At 33.2% G+C, this 20,267-nt stretch overlaps 1 pseudogene; it reads left to right on the top strand.

Moving 5' to 3' along the window:
• The first annotated feature begins 1,796 nt into the window (after positions 1–1,796).
• LOC114103653 (U6 spliceosomal RNA) lies at positions 1,797–1,894 on the top strand (annotated as a pseudogene).
• Positions 1,895–20,267: the final 18,373 nt, after the last annotated feature.

Raw genomic sequence — 20,267 nt, 5'->3', positions numbered from 1 at the left:
TGGTACTTGAACATTTATGGAAAAGAGGGAGAAAAACATATATCCATGAATGATTTCAAATATTGATGATAATAAAAAGTAAAAGAAGAAGGCAGTGTTAGAGTGTGCAGTTCAGTATTAGTTTATATTCTGTGAAGATCAGTCTTGTTGAGAGATGGAGAAAGACCAGGGGACACAAATCATATTTTTAAGCCTATGTGTAAGAAAAATAAAAAGAAACACAGAGACAAGATGCAGAGGCAAGAAAAAAAGATGGCAGAATGGCAGAAAAGACAAGCTTCCAAGCTTTATTTATATCAATTGTTTACTTTAGGTCATTGACATCATTAGTACATATACTTAATTGTATTATTAGGCAGATTACAGATTTAGCAACATTTGCAGATTATTCCTCAGTTACATACTAAGTTGAAATGTGTAAAGTTAGGAGCTTTGTGTAGCTCTCAAGGGAGTCTATTGTATAAAATTACTGTTATATGGACAAGTTTAGGCTCAGTGAAACACTGTAGTTGTCTAACAAAAGAGTTCTTTTATTTCCAGGAACTGTGTGCTGGAGATCAAGGTCGAGGCTGATCGAGACTCTAACACAGAGCCTAACCATGAAGGACATTGCTATAGCAGCCAGGCATTCTGTGTCTTTGCACAGAAGTTTTCCCAGCAGTCAGGCATTTTGTGTCTTTGCACAGAAATATCCTAGCCACCAAGCATGCCACACTCATAAAGCTATCAGAGAACTTGATCCCAAACACAGAACCCCTACACTTATGAGATTGCTCCCAAAAGTATGATAAAATAATAAGATGAACTTCTATTTATAAGGTTTATTAACAAATATTGATTGGTAATGCCAGGATATAAGTTACTTAAGACAAAAATAATAAATTTGGATAATACTATAGTTTTGTTTATTAATAACCAATCTCCCTCATCTGATAGGAATATACAAAATAAAAATTGAAGCATAGGTTAATGCATTATTGGAGATGAATGTCTAAGAATGTTTATCATTATTTTTTCATATTCTATATTATCCAAAAAGAATATTACAATACATGAGACTTTTGAGAAAATGATTAATAAGTTATGAATATAGCAATAATTGGTATTTTCTAAAAAAAGTTCAAGAACAACTCATGTTAGATATAATTTTCCTTTTCTAAAATAAATTATTTTCTCTATAAAGAAAATCTACCACACTGTATTTGCTAACCAAAATTCTTGATTCTTTTTTTATTCTTGATCATTTTAAAATAGCACACACCACACACATACATACACAATGAACATAAAAGAAGGTCAGAATCAATATACAACTATATATATTTCTCACAAAACTATAACCAATGTACTTAACATCCAAAAGCAGATTAGAACATTGCCAATTGTCAGAAGCCCCCTTAAATCTTTGACAATGGATTCCCTTTCCCACCTTAATCCAATCTTTATTAACCATCTACTTGATCTCTGTATAATTATGCTACAGTAACTATCATTTTTGAGATCTAAAGTATACTATTCTAAATTTTTAAACTTTTGGAGTAGAATCACACAACATATTTTTTTATTCCTGTCTTCTTTTACTCAACATCCTTCTTCTATGATTTGACCTTATTTGTTATACACCTGTAAATTATTTATGCTTGTTCTTACAGTCTCCTGACTATAGATGCCATGACTTGATTTACAACCAGATTTTGATTGTTGCTAATGAAGCTCCTCATATCAAACTTGTTCACTTCTCTTGTTAAACATCTCAAGTATGTTCCATATTGTAAGATCTGTCCACCTGGTCATCCATTGACAGCATATGTATACTAAAATTGGACTGATATGAAGATTAGCATCCTCTCTGCACAAGGATGGCCTTCAAATTTATGAAGCATTCCATACTTAAAAAATCACAATGTAGGCTGGGGTTGTGTCACAGTGGTACAGCACTTGCCTAGCATGTGTGAGGCACTGAGTTCAATTCTTAGTACCACATATAAATAAGTAAGTACAATAAAGGTCTATCAACAAATATTTAATAAAAATATTTTTAAAAATCACAATCTATCGGTTTTCAAAGTGGATATACCAAAAATGTATGAAAGTTCCAAAGGCATATAAATATCAACAACAACGAGATTTTTTTTCCAAACTTTTAACCATTCTTGTGTGAGTATAATGTATATTAATGTGGTTTCTATCTTCATTTCTCTGATCAGTAAGGAGATTAGGGGTTTTCTTTCTTATGGTTATTGGGCAATTAGATATCATTTATTGTCAAATACTTATTTTAGTTTATTGTCAAATACTTATTTTAGTCTATTATATAATTTTATATTTTATCTTCATTTATTGATTGTAATTTTTGTGTATAAAATAAAATATATTAAATAGAAGGGGTTTTTAATTTTGATTATTATGTGGCAATTATTTTTCCTCTAATCTATATACTTGACATTTAAATATTTATATTTATTTATTTTATATTATTAAAAATAACCTTATTATGAAAAATATAAATCATAAAATTCATGGACTATAGATGCATGATTCAATTATTTTGAGTAAATTTATAAACTTGTATAAATCTCACTAAATACAGTTTCAGAAAATTTTCATCACTCCCGAATTTTCTTTAGGTTTATTCTTAGATAATCGTCATACCTACCTTAGTTACAGACAATCACTAATTATTTATCTCTGTATACATTTATGTATGTAAATGGAATCATATAACATATAATCCTTGTCTGAATCTTTTACTTAACATACAGCATACGATTTTACCCATGCCAAAGCAGGTATCAGTACTTCCTTTTCACCAATGAAGAATATATGGATATATCATGGAGATATCACATGTTAAGACTACCAGTTGTTGGATATGTGGATTATTTTCACTATTATGAATAACATTGCTAAAAATATTTGATTTGCTACCCATGTTTGTGTAAACATTTGTTTTCACTTCTTTTTGGAAGATTTCCAATGTAGGATGGCTGAGTAATATATAAAATTTATGGTTAAGTTTATAAAAAATTTACAAACTATTTTCTAAAGTAACTATCATTTTACATTCCCACCAGCAAAGAGAAGTTTCCGTTTTCTTCTTATTTTCAATATTCATTGTTGTCTTTTATAATTGTATTCTATGTAGTGTGTATGTAGTGGTGGATGTCTTATTGTGATTTCTGCTTACATTTCCCTGATGACTAATGATATTGAACATTTTGTTTCCATATATTGCATTAACCATTTATACACCTTCTTTAGTGAGATGCTGATTTCAGTATTTTATGCATATATTAAAGTTGTCTTGTAATTGAATTATAAGTTCTTAGTGTGTTCATGACCACAGTCTTTAATCATGTATATAATATGCAAATTTATTCTCAGTTTCTGTCATTTTTCCCTCCTATTAGTGTGTTTAGAGCACAGAGTTCTTAATTTGAATGAAGTCAGTTTTATCAATTTGTTCCTTTATGAGTCAAGCTTTCATTGTTATAATGGAAAACATTTGCCCATCTCAATGCCATCATGGTTTTCTCCTATGTTTTACCATGAGTTTTAGACCTTTGGCTTTTACATTTAGGTCAATATTCTATGTGTGAATCAGTGCATTTTTTTCCTGCTCTAAAAAATCACCACAGACAAGGTAATTTGTTACTATCAAAAGTTTTTATGTAGTGAGGGCCTTCATGCTTCATTATCTCCTAAGGGAAGGTGGAAGAACAAGAGGGGGTGATGTTGGGAGTCCAATACTTCAGTTATTAAAAAACCTGCTGTCCAGAAAACTAACTCATTTCTGAAAAATTAAAGTCACCTTTAATCAGCCCTTCCTCCCAACACCCTTTTACTAAGGGTGAAATCACCAACACATGGAATGGGGAGAACTCATTCAATCGTGTTATAGGGATCCGAGTCCTTGTTTTAATGTAAATATCCAATTGCCTCCACACTACTTGTGAAAAGTTTGTCCTTTCCCCCTCACCTTTCATGGCCCTTTTGTCAAAATTCAATTGACCACAAAAATGAGGCTTTATTTCTAGACTTTCAACCATGTCTCATGGATATTTATGCTTATTCTTGGGTCAAAATCAACTTTTAGTTTTCAGTAAATTTTGAAGTTGAATAGTTCAAGTCCCATTTTTTTTCATATTTTCCAAAATTAACTGGGCAATTTTGGGTCCTTTGCATTTTCAAATACAATTTTGGATCAGTTTTGCAATTGTTAGTAAAAAAGAGTAGCATTTAGAATGTTTGTTATTGTGATTACATTGACTTACAATTAATTTGGGGGAAAATATGTTGTCCAACCCATAAACGTGTAATGCATCTACATTTGGTTTCTCTAAATCATATTTGCCCCTTTTACTGTATATTTTACATTTATTATAAAAATTTATTCATACATATTTTGACTTTTTGAATGTTAGTTTGACTAAATTTGTTTTCTTAATGTCATTGTCTGTTTGTCATTTTTAGGATAACTAATTGTTATCTGTATGGTATTATTTTCTGAGACTACTGAAAGTTGAGTTCTAATAATTTTATGTACATGTCTGCATATGTGGCATGAATTGCTGGAGATTTGATACATTTAGAATTCAAAATTTTGGCATTTATTAATAATAAAATCAATTTATCATCATTGTTTTGTTTTTGTTTTTGATGAAAGAGAACATCCTCATCTTGTTCTCTACCTAAGTGGAAATCATTGATACATTCACATCCCTCAGAATGTGTTTACAGTGTTCTGAGACTGAGAAATTTTCTCTCTATTGCTAGTTCACTGAGAGTTGAATGAAATCTCATTTTATCAAGTGCTTTTCTTCATCCATTGAGATGATAAGGTTGCATTTGTTCTTTATTGTATTTTTATAGTGTATTTCATTAAATGTTGTTTATATCTGAAATAAATGCTGAATTAGTAAATGGTTTATATTTCTTTTGATAAGATATTGGATTTTATCTGTTGATATTCTGTAAGTATTTTGCATATACATTCATGTAGGTTGCAGCTCTATAATTTGTGTGTTTTTTGATGTCTTTTGTTTAGCTTTAGTAACAGGACAATATCAGCTTTACAGAATGAGTTGAAAAGTGTTCCTGTATTCCTTGTCTATTTATTATTTATTTATTTCTGAGAAAAGGTCTTGCTATATTGTCTAAACTGGTCTCAAACTCCTGGGCACAAACAATCCTCCTGCTCCAGCCTCCAGAGTAGCTGGAAATATGCATATGTGCTACTGTGCCTGACTTTCCTTCTTTATTTTTTTGACAAAATTTCTGAAGATTGTTGGTAATCACTTCTTTAACTAAATATTTGCTAATAATTACTGGTAAAATCTTTGGGGAATAATTTTAGTTAATAATTAAATATTTTTACTTGATATAGATTCATTTATAGTCTCCATTTCTATTTGGAATAGTTTTGATAAGTTGTATCCACAAATATCTGCTTTATTTTAGGTTTTCAATTTGTAATAATGAGATTATTTAATATTTTCTTCTATAATTCTTTTAATTTTTATAGATTCACTGGTGATATACATTTATTTTTGTTTTGGACATTTGCATCTTCTCTTTTTTTCTAGAGCAATATACTTAAAGATTTGTGAATTTTGTTGCTATTTCCAAAAAAATTTTATTAAATGTTGCTCTGTATAATTCAAATGATCATATTATATTCCATTAATGTACTGAAGTATGTTTTCTGTCATTTAAATGTTACATCAACTCTTCTTCCCTAGAATTAATATAATTTGAAATGGATTTCTAGTTCCTCCTGTTTTATTTGTTGTCTTCTACTTTATTTTGATTTATTTGGCAGCACTTTTTAAAAATTATTTTAATTATACATGTAAGCTTTTTTATTCTTTAATTATATTTCTTTAAATACTATATGGCTTTGTTGTTGTTTTTAATCTAGTCTGGATATTTTGTCATTAAATAGCAGGATTTAGTCCATTGTTTGTCTATTTTTTTTTCTTTTTAAACAGGATTTTTGAGGTATAATATATTTGGCCTGTAGTAAAATGAACATTTTTAAGGTTTAAATTTTAGAGAGTTTTTACATATGTATGAATCATAATAATCAAGATAAAGAACATAGTGATCATTCCTTAAATTTCTCCACCCAGCTATAAAGTCCACCCTCATTATAATCATGGGCTCTAGTCATGAACAACTAGTGAGCATTTTTTTTGTCAAAATAATCAACAATTCTATAATTTAGTACATGAAATCATAAATTATGTATTATTTTCATGTAATTTATTTTGCACAGCATACTTACCTTATATTAGTTTACATTGTCACATGAATTTAGGATTCATTTTTATAGTTATATAATTATCTATTTCTTTTAGCTATTATATATAAGTATAGCTTCTATGGACATTTATGAATGTTTTAGGTCAACATATATCTTCACTTCTCTTACATTGTTTGGATTGCAATGCCTGAATCATAGTGTTATATTTTCCAGTTTTTACTTTTATATACTTTTATATTACTTAATGTGTTGTGATACTTTTGAAGAAAATGCAAAAAAGATTATCACTTTTAAATTCTTACCAACAATTTGGAGAGTTTATTTGCTTCATACTTTTGTCATGAATGGACTTTTTAATATTGATTTTTTGGTGGACATATAGCTCATTGTTATTTTAAGTACCATGTCCTTAATAACTAATGATGCTGAGAAACCTTTGTTGAAATGTCTACTCAAATCTTTTGGCCACTTGTTTATTATGTTACTTATCTTTTCATGAAATCTAGGAGTATTACATGTACCCTGCATATGAGTCCTTTGTAAACATTTTCTTAGTATGTGAGGCATGTTCTCTTTTTATATCTGTTTTCACTCCTTTCAATTTTCACTTAAGTTTGTTCTTGTTATATTTTTCCTTCCTAAATCTCTAACTTTTCTTCTGTAATCATGTTACTTTATCCTGAAGAAATTATGTGTATTTTCTTAAAATTATGAGTCAGATATGATGAAATCTCTCAATATTTTTTAGTCTGCAAATGTCATTATTTAAATTTCATTCCTACAGGATATAGTCACTTGCAATATAATTATAAACAGAAAAGTTTCTCCCAGATTTTTATTGATATCATTCTATTTTCTTCTAATTCCATCTGTCAAAATACAGCTATCACCCTGCACACATCTGTAGTCCCAGCAGCTTGGAAGGCTGAGGCAGGAGGATCGCCAGTTCAAAGCCAGCCGCAGGCACTAAGCAACTCAGTGAGACCCTGTCTGTAATAAAATACAAAACAGGGCTACGGATGTGGCTCAGTGGTTGAGTGCCCCTCAGTTCAATTCCTGGTGCAAAAAAAAAAAAAAATACAGTAGTCAGTTTATTTTACTTTTGAAAGTAATATTTTGTTTTTTTTCTCTTCTCTACTTAAATGTTTTCTTCCTCTTTATTTTCCAAAGTTTATATATTATTATGTAATTATTATGATTATTATTATATTTTCCAGCCAGCTGTTCAAAATTCTACTTGAATATTTGATTTTATGACATTCTAGAAGTATAGCAGTCCTTATATTTCCCAAATCTCATCCAATCCCTTAGTCTCGCTCTTCTTCCTAGGACTCCACCAGAATGCTCATTAGAATTTTCACTTTATTTTGTCTCTTACACTTTAATTCATCTTCTTGCATCACTAAACTGCATTATTGGATTATCTTTTCTGATATATTTTCCAATTAACTAATTATTATTTCAGCTATGTTTATGCTACTTTGAAACTTACTACATAATTTTAGTTATATTATTTACATTTCTATTTATTGCATGCAATTCATCTTCAATCTTGTATTTAACTCTTTAAACATTTTATAAACAATATTTAGTAACTTTATAGAGGTGGTTTCTCAGGGATTGACTTTTGTTATCTTTTTTTTTTTTTTTTTTTTTTTTTGCTTTTTCCTATTGTTTTTGTTTGTTTTGTTTTTCCAGTGATAGAGATCGAACCCAGGGCCTTGCACATGCTACACAAATGCTCTACCAGGAAACCATGGTTCTAACTCTTTGTTATTTGTTTTATGTGCTCTCTAAGTTAATAATGAAAACACAAGGAATTTGAAGTCTGTATGATTGAAAATGGGAAGAGAGTACAGAAATAAATAACATAAATTGAAGGCAATAGCACAAGGTGAGAGACTACTCTTCTGTTTCTAGTCAAAATTCACACTGCAACTTTGCATTTCTTTTTTCCTTCTCAGGCCTTTCAGTAATGCTAGCCTTTTGGCTTTCTGTAAATTTCTGGCCTATCTATAAGCTTTACAGTTGTTGTTGTTGTTGTTATTGTTTTTTGTTTGTTGGTTGGTTGGTACTGTCTGATGTCATGTTCATTCTTAAATCCCTGAAGGCATCTTCCAGAAGAGAAGTCTCAGATTCTTTATCATGTGTTTCTGGTTTATACTCATTGCATCTGAGAATAATACTGCATTTTTACCTGCTATATCTATTTGATCCTATTATGTGGGGTTGTGTGTCTGTTCATGCTTTCTTTCTTGAGATTTTATTTATCATATAAATTAAAATATTGCTTCTTTAATAATGATTTGAACAAAGGTTATCTCTCTTATCTTTATTTCTTGCCTGAACCACAGATCCAAATTCTAAATTACATGTAGGATAACAAGCATGTAGATCTTCAATGTGTGTTTCACCTGAACATGCTTATAGCTGTATTCTTTTTCTATTTGTTGCCAAGGTCTACTTACATGCCTGTTTTATTTCTTTGATACCTGATTTATTAATATTACAAAATACTCTATTGCAAATAGTCTTGGAACTCAGAGTTACCACTAATGTGAATGCAGGTAAGAGATGAGAATTCAAGTTAAGAAAGATTGCTGAGGGAAGCTCTCAAAAGAATAGAATTTAAATGAAACAGAACAAGAGAAAATAACCAACACTAGCTAGTTACAATATTTCTTTTTCAAATTCTATAATTTGGTTCCTGTAATGGTTAATTTGAATTGTCAACTTGATTGGATTGAGATGCCTAGGATTAAGGGGATAATGGGTGTGTTAGTGAGGGTGTGTTTAGGAATGATTGGCATGTGGGATAGCCAACTGAAATGGAGACCCTCCCTAAGCTTGGGCAAGAGGGACTAATAGGATGATGGCTTAGATGAAATAAAAATTGGAAGACCAAGGAAGCAGCAGTAGATGCAAATTCAATTCTTCTGGAACTTTTTTGTTTGTTTTTTAATATTTTTAGCTGTGAATGGATGCAGTATCTTTATTTTATTTTTTTATGTGATGCTGAGACTTGAACCCAGTGCCTCACAAAAGCTAGGCAAGCACTCTAACACTGAGCCATAATCCCAGCCCTGGAACAAGTTCTTGATTGCTGCTGTGATCCTCTGAAAATATCAGACTCTTGTGTCTTCACTCTTGCAATGCAAGACTCTGCCAGTGATTCCCCAGAAGCCTTGGGTCTGGGGCTCCAGCCTCCTGGACTGTGCGGCTACTAGTTCTTTTTGCTCTCCAGCCTGCAGAGGGCCATTGTGGACTATCCAGCTTCTGGTCACGTGATCAGACCTAATAAGTCCCCTTTTTATAATTATACTTCCTGTTAATTCTGTTCCTTTAGAGAACCTTGTCTAATAAAATTCCTGATTATCTCCCAGAAGCCTATTTGTTAAAACTTACTTATGGGCCCATGGTCCTACTGGGAGATGGTAGAACCTTTAGGAGGTGGAGTCTAATAGACATAAGTTCAGTCATTGGGGGGAATGCTTTTAGGGGGAAATTGGAGCCCCAGCCTTCTTCTTCTCCACTCTCGCTTTCACTTTCTGGCTGCCATGGTGTGAGCAACGTATTCCACCATGCCCTCCTTGTATAAAGCATTGCCTTGTCAAGACCCAATGGCAAAGGAACCTATAGACCATGGACTGAAATCTCTGAAACCATGGGCCAAAATAAATCTTTTCTTCTTTTAAGTTGATTACCTCCAGTATTTTTTGTCAGAGTGACAGAAAGCTTACTAATATGCCAGGGAACTTAATGTTTTCTGGAAATTTATATGACTGTACATAATTCTGAGGAGAGCTATCACTAATAATTATTGTGGCAGTTTATAGAGATGATGGATAGAATGTGAGTTGATGTTCTGGGTGTTTTATAGGCATTCATTTATTTCTTACATGACTAAAGTGAGACAAAAAAATTTGAATAATTTGCTGAAGTTTACACAGTTTAGATTTAGAATTCAATAACATCCTATGGTAAGCTTTTTAAATTTTTATTTTGTTTTGTTTTTGTTTTAAGAAGATGAAGAAGCAGATGATAATCTTACAGGGATATTTTTATTTGTTGAAGAAAATATTGCTAGAAACAGTCTTAGTTTCTGTTGAACTGTTCTCATCTCACCTTGTCTCACATTCTTCTTAGCACCAATATTGGAAATCTTATCTTTAGGTTCCATGACCAGCTGCCCTTACCCTACTGAGAAGGTAAGTGCTTCTCAGAAATTCTGTCAACAGCTATCAGATTCCCCCTGTGACCCTGTAATGTCAAGAACAACAACAAAATGCAGTATAACAAAACACACACAAAAAAGTAACTCTTACACAGAAAAGTTGTCCCCTTAAACATCTATATAGATATATTTAAATAACAACTTCTAAATTCACATTTTTAAATGAAACTATAGAACACCAACAATGACTTTGAAAATATCCTCAATCTTCTCTAGCAACAATTTTCATTTTTACATATTGCCCCTATGTTCTTTTACAAAGTGCTTTTTTATACACTCTGTCTGTGAGGAAATGAGTGCTACTTACAAATACAGATTTATCATATTTATGGAAATGGTAATTAAACAGGGTTTGTGACCTTGGTGTTTTAGTTAGCTTTTCATTTCTGTGATCAAAAGATCAGACAAAACAACTTGAAGGAGGGAACATTTATTTTGGCTGACAGTTTCAGAGGTAAAATCCATGGTTGGCCAACTGCATTGCTTTGAGCCCAAGTGACACAGAACATCATGGCAGAAGGCAGCTCAGAATATGGCAAGAAGGAAGCAGAGAGGGAGCTCAAGGGACCAGAGACAAAATTTAAACCCAAAAGGCTCCCCCTCAGTGACCAACCTTCTCTAGTCATACCCTAACCTGCCCACAGTTACTGTCCAGTTAATTCCTATCAGTGAACTAATTTACTCATTAATTTATACCTCCCCTAATCTAATTATTTCACCTCTGAACATTCTTACATTTTCCCATCTGTGAGCTTTGGGGACACCTCATATTTTGTAGCCCCCCAAAAGATCCTTACCATATTTAAGCTTCTCCAAGGACCCTCACCATAATTAAGCTTTTCCGCAACTAGATTTTACAAAGAATGTTAGCATCGTTTTTTTCAGAGATCTCTCATTGTGGTTTGAGCTTCCTCTTTTTTGTAAGAGCTAGGTCTACAATCAAGTTGTTGTTGTGCAGAAGATACTGTCTCTGTTTTCTTGGTAAAAACTCGTGAAACCTCTGTCTAGTCTAAAAATATGGGACAAAGAATAACTGCTATATACCCACCCACTGTCCTGTAACCACCTCACTGGGTATAAATCTAAAACAATTTCCAGACCCAGGATCTAGAGATTTTTAGGCATTCGTCCCTCTGGAACACTGCAGCTTAAATAAACCTGCTTCCTTAAAATTCCTTGGGTTTCCAGCCTCATCTGTCTTATAATGTCTAAACTAAAGCATTTGGGTATATAATATAATCTCTTTAGACTTCATTTATTCATCGTTAAATAAAGGTATTGGGATGGATTTTCCTGAATGTCCATTTCAGTTCTTCCATTCTGTGATATGCTATATAATTAATTAACCAACTGTCCATTTAAGGATGTCTGCAAACATGTGATAAATAGGATTTCAATTTATAAATTACAATAACCTTGAATGACCTTCACAAGGCTTCTTCAGATTTATACGTTATACTAATAGATGTATGTGCATTGTACTCCATTTAATATTATGGCATCAAGGAAATGAAAAATTAAAGGTGGGATCCAATTCTTGATATTTTATAATATCTGCTTCAAAAACTCTATACCTCACAATATAAATGTGATAAACATGTTTTATTTTTTGCATCTCACTGTTAAAAGTTATTCCCAAAGATGCTATGATGAAGCTGTCTATAAAAATAAATCTGAAAATGAAACCAAAAAGATCATAGAGAAAATGTCTGTTTGTATTTCCCAGGAGTGAACCTGCCTGGATGCTGCTCATTCTCTCCCAAATCTGAAAAGGCAGATAATCTACCCTCCCATCATGCTGAGCAAAGAGAGCTCAGGGATCCTTAGGATGTGCAAGATAGAGCATCTCTTAGATCAGAGGTTTTCATCCAAGTGTCAGAACGCCACTGAGAGCTTTGACCAGCTGGAGGAGGGAACATGGTACTGGAGATAACAAAGGTCTATTTTCTTCTGTATGATACAGCCTGACAGAAAGGAATGAAGTAATGCTTATGAACAGGTAAATCTGGAAATCTTTTCAGACAAAAAGATGTGCCAGTCTCTATAAAGACCATAGTGCTAGGCAAAGATGTGTGATCACAGGCTAGTGATGAAGCTGCAGTGTCCTTAGAGAAAATATTAGCAGTGAGTGGCTGTGAGCATGATCTCCTGATGGGGAAAGTTCCCATCTGGGACTCAGGGGCCTGTTAATTGGCCTCTACGACTAGAAAATTTTAAAAGCAATAAAGAACATTGAATTAAAAGATAAAGTATTACACAATGCAGCTTGCTACTAAAGGGGAAAGAAGGTCATTATACAAGAATGCAATTAAAAATCTGTAAAGGTCAAAATGGAAGTTCTTCAATAGTGGGAATATATTATCAGTGATAAAAACTTTCTATCGTGTGAAGCAATAACTCTTTAAGACATGATTACTGTGTTTGGAGTGAATCTGAGTACCGTTACAAACTGTCAGAAAGGATTGAATTGGAGCATAGAATGCAATGATGCTGAAACACATAACTACCATTTTTAGAATCTCTATTGAAAAAATAATATGAAATAAATAAGACAATTTCTGTACAAGACAGTGATTCATAAATTTTGGTGAGTACTAGCACTATCTGAGAAATTGTTAAAAGTAAAACTGCTGAGTCTTAATCCTTGAGGTGACTCAGCAGGTGCACAGTGGGGTCTGAGCCCTTATAAACTCTCTGGAAAGTATACACCCCTGGTTGAGTCTCTGTGGCTTGTGTTCATGTTCTTATGTATTCTCATGCGACTTTTTCATGTAGGACTTCATGCTCATAGAGGCTTCTTTCTTTTGAGGACTGAAGGAGTGAATATATGCAGAGGAATTAAAATGATGCTAGATACAATCACTCATGATATTTAGTTTGCCCTACATGTATAGTCATTCATTCACAGACAAATATTTATGGTCGGGTATATAAATATGCATTTAAATATATTTGTCTAAGTAAATTAGGCACACATATAAATAAAGTGAAAAGAGAACTTTTTGGATCCCTCTCAAATATTTTATTGTTTATTAAGCTGTGAATCCTTTCTCTCTTAATTATTTATTTTTTATTGATTCTTTTTAGTCATATATAAATACACATATTTTTACATAATCGTAAAAACATGGGATATATATTGCTCTAATTCAGTCCCCAGTACTTCCCCACTGTCCCTTCCTCTCTCCTCCTGCTTTCCTCTCTCTCTACTGATCTTTCTGCCACTTCAGTCAGAAAGGCAATTATCAAGAATACAAATAATTGATGGCAATGTGGGGAAAAATGTATATTCATGTATTGTTGGCAAGAATGCAAATTAGTACAACCACTCTGGAAAGCAGTATGGAGATTCCTCAAAAAAAGAAGTAATGGAACCACCATATGACCTAGCTATTCCACTCCTCAGTAGATATCCCCAAAATTTAAAGCTGTGAATTTTTAATATTTTGTCCTAATATCAGGTAAAAACCTGAATGCAAAGAGAGGGTACTGCAATGTAGTCCAGGCACGGACCCCAAAGGATACTGTCTGTGAATTAACAAATTACATTTTGTATATCATCCCAATTTGAATAAATATACTGAAATATCAGTGAAGAACAGATCAATTTTCAGTAAGAAAAATTGCTTTGCTTTGGGATATTTGGAAAATTACCTAACTACCATTAGTATATTAGATCTGTCCTTTTACATTTTTTTTCATAATTTCCAACTAGTGAAATAAAATTCTCATGTGCAATTTAACTGCAGCATTAATGAAGTTGATTGGTCTATAACATCCAGGGTCAGTTTTATCACCCCTTAAAACACCTAAATTAAGATATTTTTATCCGACCACTAAAGGAAAGAACTACTTCAATGTATGCTCCCTAAGGGGGAGAAAATGGAGAAAGTTAGCCTAATTTAATTCTTGATAAGATCTTTAAAGCTTGAAAGTCACAAAATGTAATCGAAATCTACTTTTTAATTTAATTTCCAAAAAGTCACTGTAAAACCTCTGTGAATTAGTCTCACTGTGATTGTAGGTTTTTTTTTTTTTTTTCAATGCAGCAGCTACACAGGGTGAATTTAACATCCTTTAGGGGTATGTTAACTAAAGTTGCTTATATATTAAAAAGTGTGGTCTCCTGTAAATTCCCATAACCAGCAGTGTAAAGGACACTTGCTGGTATGAAAGAAGCCATGATTTAATTTTGTAACTCTAAAAATAATGTATTTTGAGACTGCTGTTTGTTTAGTAATAGGTAAAAATATTGAAGACAAAAGCCCTTATAACTCAAGAAAAATTCTAACATAATGAATAACAATAGAAAGCAATAGAAAGGCTCTCTCTTAGCTGCCAGCCCTTTTCTGATCTCTGGAATAGTAAGGTTAATGCAGATACCAATGAGTCTTACTAATTTCTGAACAACTTTATCGAGCATGTGATATATGCCAACTCTGGCAAAGATCATCTGTCACCACATGTCTGTATCCTGGCATAACCTTTTACCTAACATCATGTAAACTATCTCTTTTAGTTCAAATGAAACCTCATTATATATATATATATATATATATATATATATATATATATATATATATATGCTTTCCTCCTCTATCATCATAATGGTTCATGTGCCTATATACATCTTGAGATTCTCAAAATCACACAGTCACATTTGGACATGTAGCCTAACCCATGATACATGAACATGGATTTCAGTGACCTTGCTACTATGAATTTAACTGTTAAGTGGGTGAATGGATACCATCCCTGGAGTTAAAAAATTCAATGCTGTGTTTGCCTCCTAGAGTGGCATTCCTAGGAATACCAGGTAAATGACAATGATCAGGCAGCCTTTGAAAGTTTCTTCCTAGACCAGAGCATTCTAAACATTCTGAGGAAATTGATAATTCTCAGATCATTACTTTCTTTTCCCAAACCAGCAACTATTTGTCAAAGAATAGGATTTGACAACTACTTCATGTAACTTCCTGACTTTAAAGAGAGTAGAGAATGGCTTATTGAAATACAGGAAATTTGTCCAGACATAAAAAAGGCACCATCCAGTAAAGATAAAAGAATAGATGCCACATTGTTGAGAAAATTTGAAGCTACCTCCTTCAGATCTTAATTGTCTTTAGTTTCATAGTTATTTTGTGAAACTTCATGTTTATATCCACTCTGTAGATCCTCCCATGCATAAAAAAGACTAAATATATATCAAGCATATAGTAATTCAGCTCAAGTAGTTCGGATAGCAATTAAAACCTGTTGGTAGGAAATGCAAAGAAGTAGGTGTTACATGAACCAGAAAATTTGAGTGAGTGGAGCCAGGGTGGGAGAGGCTGGACATTTGCAGTCCCATGGGGCTTCTGGCCCTGGTGAGTGTGTGCTATGGTGTGAATGTGTCTCTCAAAATTCACTGTTGGAAACTTAATTTCCAATGGTACAGTGTCGGGAGGTGGGGCTTCATGACACGTGATTAGCTTATGAGGGTTTTGCACTCATGAATGAATTAATGTGATTATCATGACAACAGGTTTGTTACTATAATTATGGATTTGTTATAAAAGTGAGTCCAGTGCTCTCTTTCTTGCACCATTGTACTCTCTATCATTCTGCTGTCCACCATGGTATGATGTAGCAATTAAGCCCTTATAAAATCCCAGTGTCGTGCTCTTGTACATCCCAGCACCCAGAATTATGACCTCAATGAATTTGTTACTGCTAAAATACCCAATGCTATGTTTTGCATGTGTGTCCCCTCAAAGGTGTGTGTGTTAAAGACTTAGTCCTTTAATACACATCATCTCCCAATAGTGTGGCACTGTTGGAAGATGATGGAACCTTTAGAAATTGAGGCCTAGTGGTAAGTACTTAGGCCATCAGGTGTGTCCTTGAAAGTTACAGTGAGAATGCAAGTCCCCTTCCTCTTCTTTTCTTTTTTTTTTTTTTTTTTTTTTTTGGTGCTTCCTGACTGATGAGTTGAGTAGTTTTGCTCTGCTATTTTTTCTCTGTCATTACCGTTTGGCAACTCATATGATAGGCTGGAATATCCAAAACTGTGAGCCAAATGAACACATTACTTTACAAATTTATTCCATCAGTTATTTTGTTAGAGTGATGAAAAATTAACTACCAACACCCAGTCTCAGGTGTTCTATTATAGTAGCAGAAGACAGACTAACACAGTGTATGCAGAGTGATGCTGCCTTATCCCTGAGGTCACACTGAAGGGTCTCTGACTAGTGTAAAGAATGTGTATTTATTAAGTTTGTTATCTGGGACCTTGATGCCCTCTAGGAGAGCCAACATTCTTCTTCTCAGCCTTCAATTTTGGAATGCCATTGCATCACTTCCAGTATCTACACAGCCCTTGATATTTCACATTCTCCCCAAAGGAGCACCTGCTTCTAAAAACTTACCAGTATTCCTACTATCTAACTTTGAGACATCTTGGTACTTGGGAAATAGGGGAATCACTTTTCTTTGCTGTGAAAAGAAAAGTGTGATCTGGCTTGAGTGTTTAGAACACACTTTTCCATTATGAGTATCAATCTTTGAGATGATGGCTCTGGCATGAGCCTAGGCCCAAGCCTCAATGCAACTTGGAGCAGAGCCCCATCAATCCTGCAATAAAGCTTTGCTATTTTAGAGCAATGAATTGGGGCACTTTACTACTGCATCATAACTTATGTGGAAGTAAAGTAACTACTGGGTAAGACTTGGGGGATTGACTCCTTTGGTGAATAGGTAAATGCATTTTTCTGCAGGAGGAGACCTGAGTGGAATATTTGCTGACAAGAAAAGTGGACCATAAGGGTCATTATTTTGTTCACCAAATATTTTTAGATTTCAAACTTCTAGGCACATAGAATTTCATATGTCTTATAGAAAGAGAATGTGGCCATATGACAAGTTGTATCCAATAAAATGTTAAGTGGAAATTACATGGTAGTGCATGATTTGCCATCATCCATGGAAGTATGTACTGAAATAACACTTTCTTTTTTATTGATTTTTTAAAAAATGACAGCGGAATGCATTATAATTGTTATTACACATATACCCCACACAATTTTTCATATCTCTGGTTGTATATAAAATATGTTAACAACAATTTGCAACTTCATACATGTACTTTGGATAATGATGTCTATCATATTCTACCATCCTTGCTAACACCCTGCCCCCTCCCTTTCCCTTCCTCCCCTCTGCCCTATCTAGAATTCATCTATTCCTCCCATATTCTCCCTCCCTACCCAATTTGAGTCAGCCTCCTTATATCAGAAGAAATATTTGGCATTTGTTTTTTTAGGATTGGCTGACTTCACTTAGCATTATCTCCTCCAGCGCCATCCATTTACCTGCAAATGCCATAATTTTATTCTTTTTTTATCCCTCTCCTGGGTCTATACCCAAAGGACTTAAAAACAGCATATTACAGGGACACAGCCACATCAATGTTTACAGCAGCACGATTCACAATAGCTAAAATGTGTAGTCAACCTAAATGCCCTTCAGTGGGTGAATGGATAAAAAACATGGCATATAGACACAATGGAATTTTATTTACTCAGCAATAAATAAGATGTCATTTTCATCAGCTTGGGTCCTTGGTTGACGATGACCAGCATAGCACTCCAGTAGGCTCTCATGTGATAGGCAGTGTGAGATTGTCTGTTTCTATAATATGACAGCCTATGCAATGAAACATAACAACCATAGAAAGACATCCTTTGATGATAGATCTCATACATATTACTTAGTAGATATATTTTATCTTAAAATACTGTATACCTTTAACGTCTTCTTGAAGCTATTCTATTACTTCGTGGTTTAGGTGATCTAAGAGGAATTGAGAGTTGTCATCCCTGGTTGTGCCAGACTTACTCCTTTTAATTATAAAATATCTCTTATTTTTGGAATATCCTTTATTCTCTTCTTGAATGGAGTCAGGGAGAAATGTAATTCTATTCCCCTATAAAATATATTCAATAGAAAGTCCTGGATCTTTTAGTGTGAGATTATAATTTCCGTTTTAGTATGGGTATAGTTTGAATGTTGTTTAAAATATTTTATTTGGAAATTGAGGAATAAATATTTGTTATTTTGACTATATCATAGCTATAAATTATTCAATTTAACTTCCTTATTTTCCTTAGTATTTATTTGATGTTCAAATGTCAAATCACAATTTGAACTATCAATTTGAAATTCAATGACAAATAAAAATTAAAATATCTCTCAAATATGTTCAAAAACAGAGATACCTTTGATAAAAAATAAATACTTCCCATGCCTCGACCCTGTATGGAAATAGGAAATTGTTTTAAAATATTAATTTTAGAGTCATTAAAAATAATATGGTCACATTTCAAGTATTTCATGTTATTAAAGAAAGTCCAATGATGGTATTTTCAATTGTTTTGTTAGACTTTTAAGTTAAGTCTTTAAGTTGTAAAGGTGTGTTTATTTAAAGTTTATCTATTTCTTCAGATGATATGAAGACAAAAATGAGAAAATATACAGAAATCTGTACATATCCTAACTTGTAAATGTCAAAGATCCCTTAAATTCTGAAGTCATGAAATGTTCAACTAATTGTTCTGACCTCTATGAAATCCAAAGTTATTTTCTAAAGCACAGAGAAAATGAATAAAAACTACCTTTTTACTCTTTCTCTCTCTCTCTATTCCTAATAGTGTCTTCACTTTTGAAGTTGCAGTGATCAGAACATACACTTAACTTCATATCCACAATGGATAGACAATAAACTGACAATTTCCCCAGTATTTATAAGGACTACTACACAATTATAGTTAAGTCAGCTCTCCTTTAACGTATATAAACTCTCCCCAAAACATCAGATTAACATCCGTGAATTTAGTTCATTGTACATAATTATACATTTTCTTGTTGTGTGCCTTTTTTTTTTTTTTTGTACAGTGGTGCTTAACCAACTGAACCACATCCCCAGTCCCATATTTTGTATTTTATTTAGAGACAGGGTCTCACTGAGTTGTTTAGCCCCTTGTCATCACTGAGGCCTGCTTTGAACTCATGATTCTTGCACCTCAGCCTCCTGAGCAGCAGGGATTACAAGCATATGCCACTGTGCCCAGTCTGTTGTGTGCCTTCTTGATGCTGTGACATCTGAGACTTTGCTGAACTTAGAGGGACTATTCCTTCCAGGCTTAATTAGTTCTTAGAGATAGTAAACATCTTTCCTGAGAGCTTGCCCTTGTTACGACAACCAGCTAATCCTGAATGATACTCAATACCTCCTTTTGTTGGTCTCTCTCTGGCACAACAAGACTCAATGTCAGACAACTAGAGACCACCTCTATTGTCAAGTGACTGCCAAGTTACTTAAATGATCCAAACTAAACTTGCTCATATGCCAGCCTTTTCTTGGCCATCTCCTCTCAGGAGAACCACTACTATCTCTTGTCCATAGTTCTTCCCCCTCTGCCTGGCCGCTGCACTTGGTCACCTTGTTTGACCTGCTGTCTGTCCTTTGAGGGTACTATGTGTATAACAGAAACCTTTCCCTTTATTTCAAACTTTTCCAAGACTATATGTCTGACCATACTTTATTAAGGCAAATTCCAGTCACCACAAAAAGATAAATATCAGATAAAAACAAAAACCTCATCTTGGAGCTCAATACAGACATTTTTGACTGCTTTAAAAACCATAGGCCACCTGGAAAACATAAAACTGAAATATTGAGACTTCTTTCCATTATAGGCACTGAGAAATCTCTTCCACAGCATTCTG

This window comes from Marmota flaviventris, chromosome 1 (genome assembly GCF_047511675.1).
Source record: "Marmota flaviventris isolate mMarFla1 chromosome 1, mMarFla1.hap1, whole genome shotgun sequence".
NCBI classification, from domain to species: Eukaryota; Metazoa; Chordata; class Mammalia; order Rodentia; family Sciuridae; genus Marmota; species Marmota flaviventris.
Note: the sequence above shows the minus strand (reverse complement) of the source record. Positions and strands in the feature narration are given on the sequence as shown.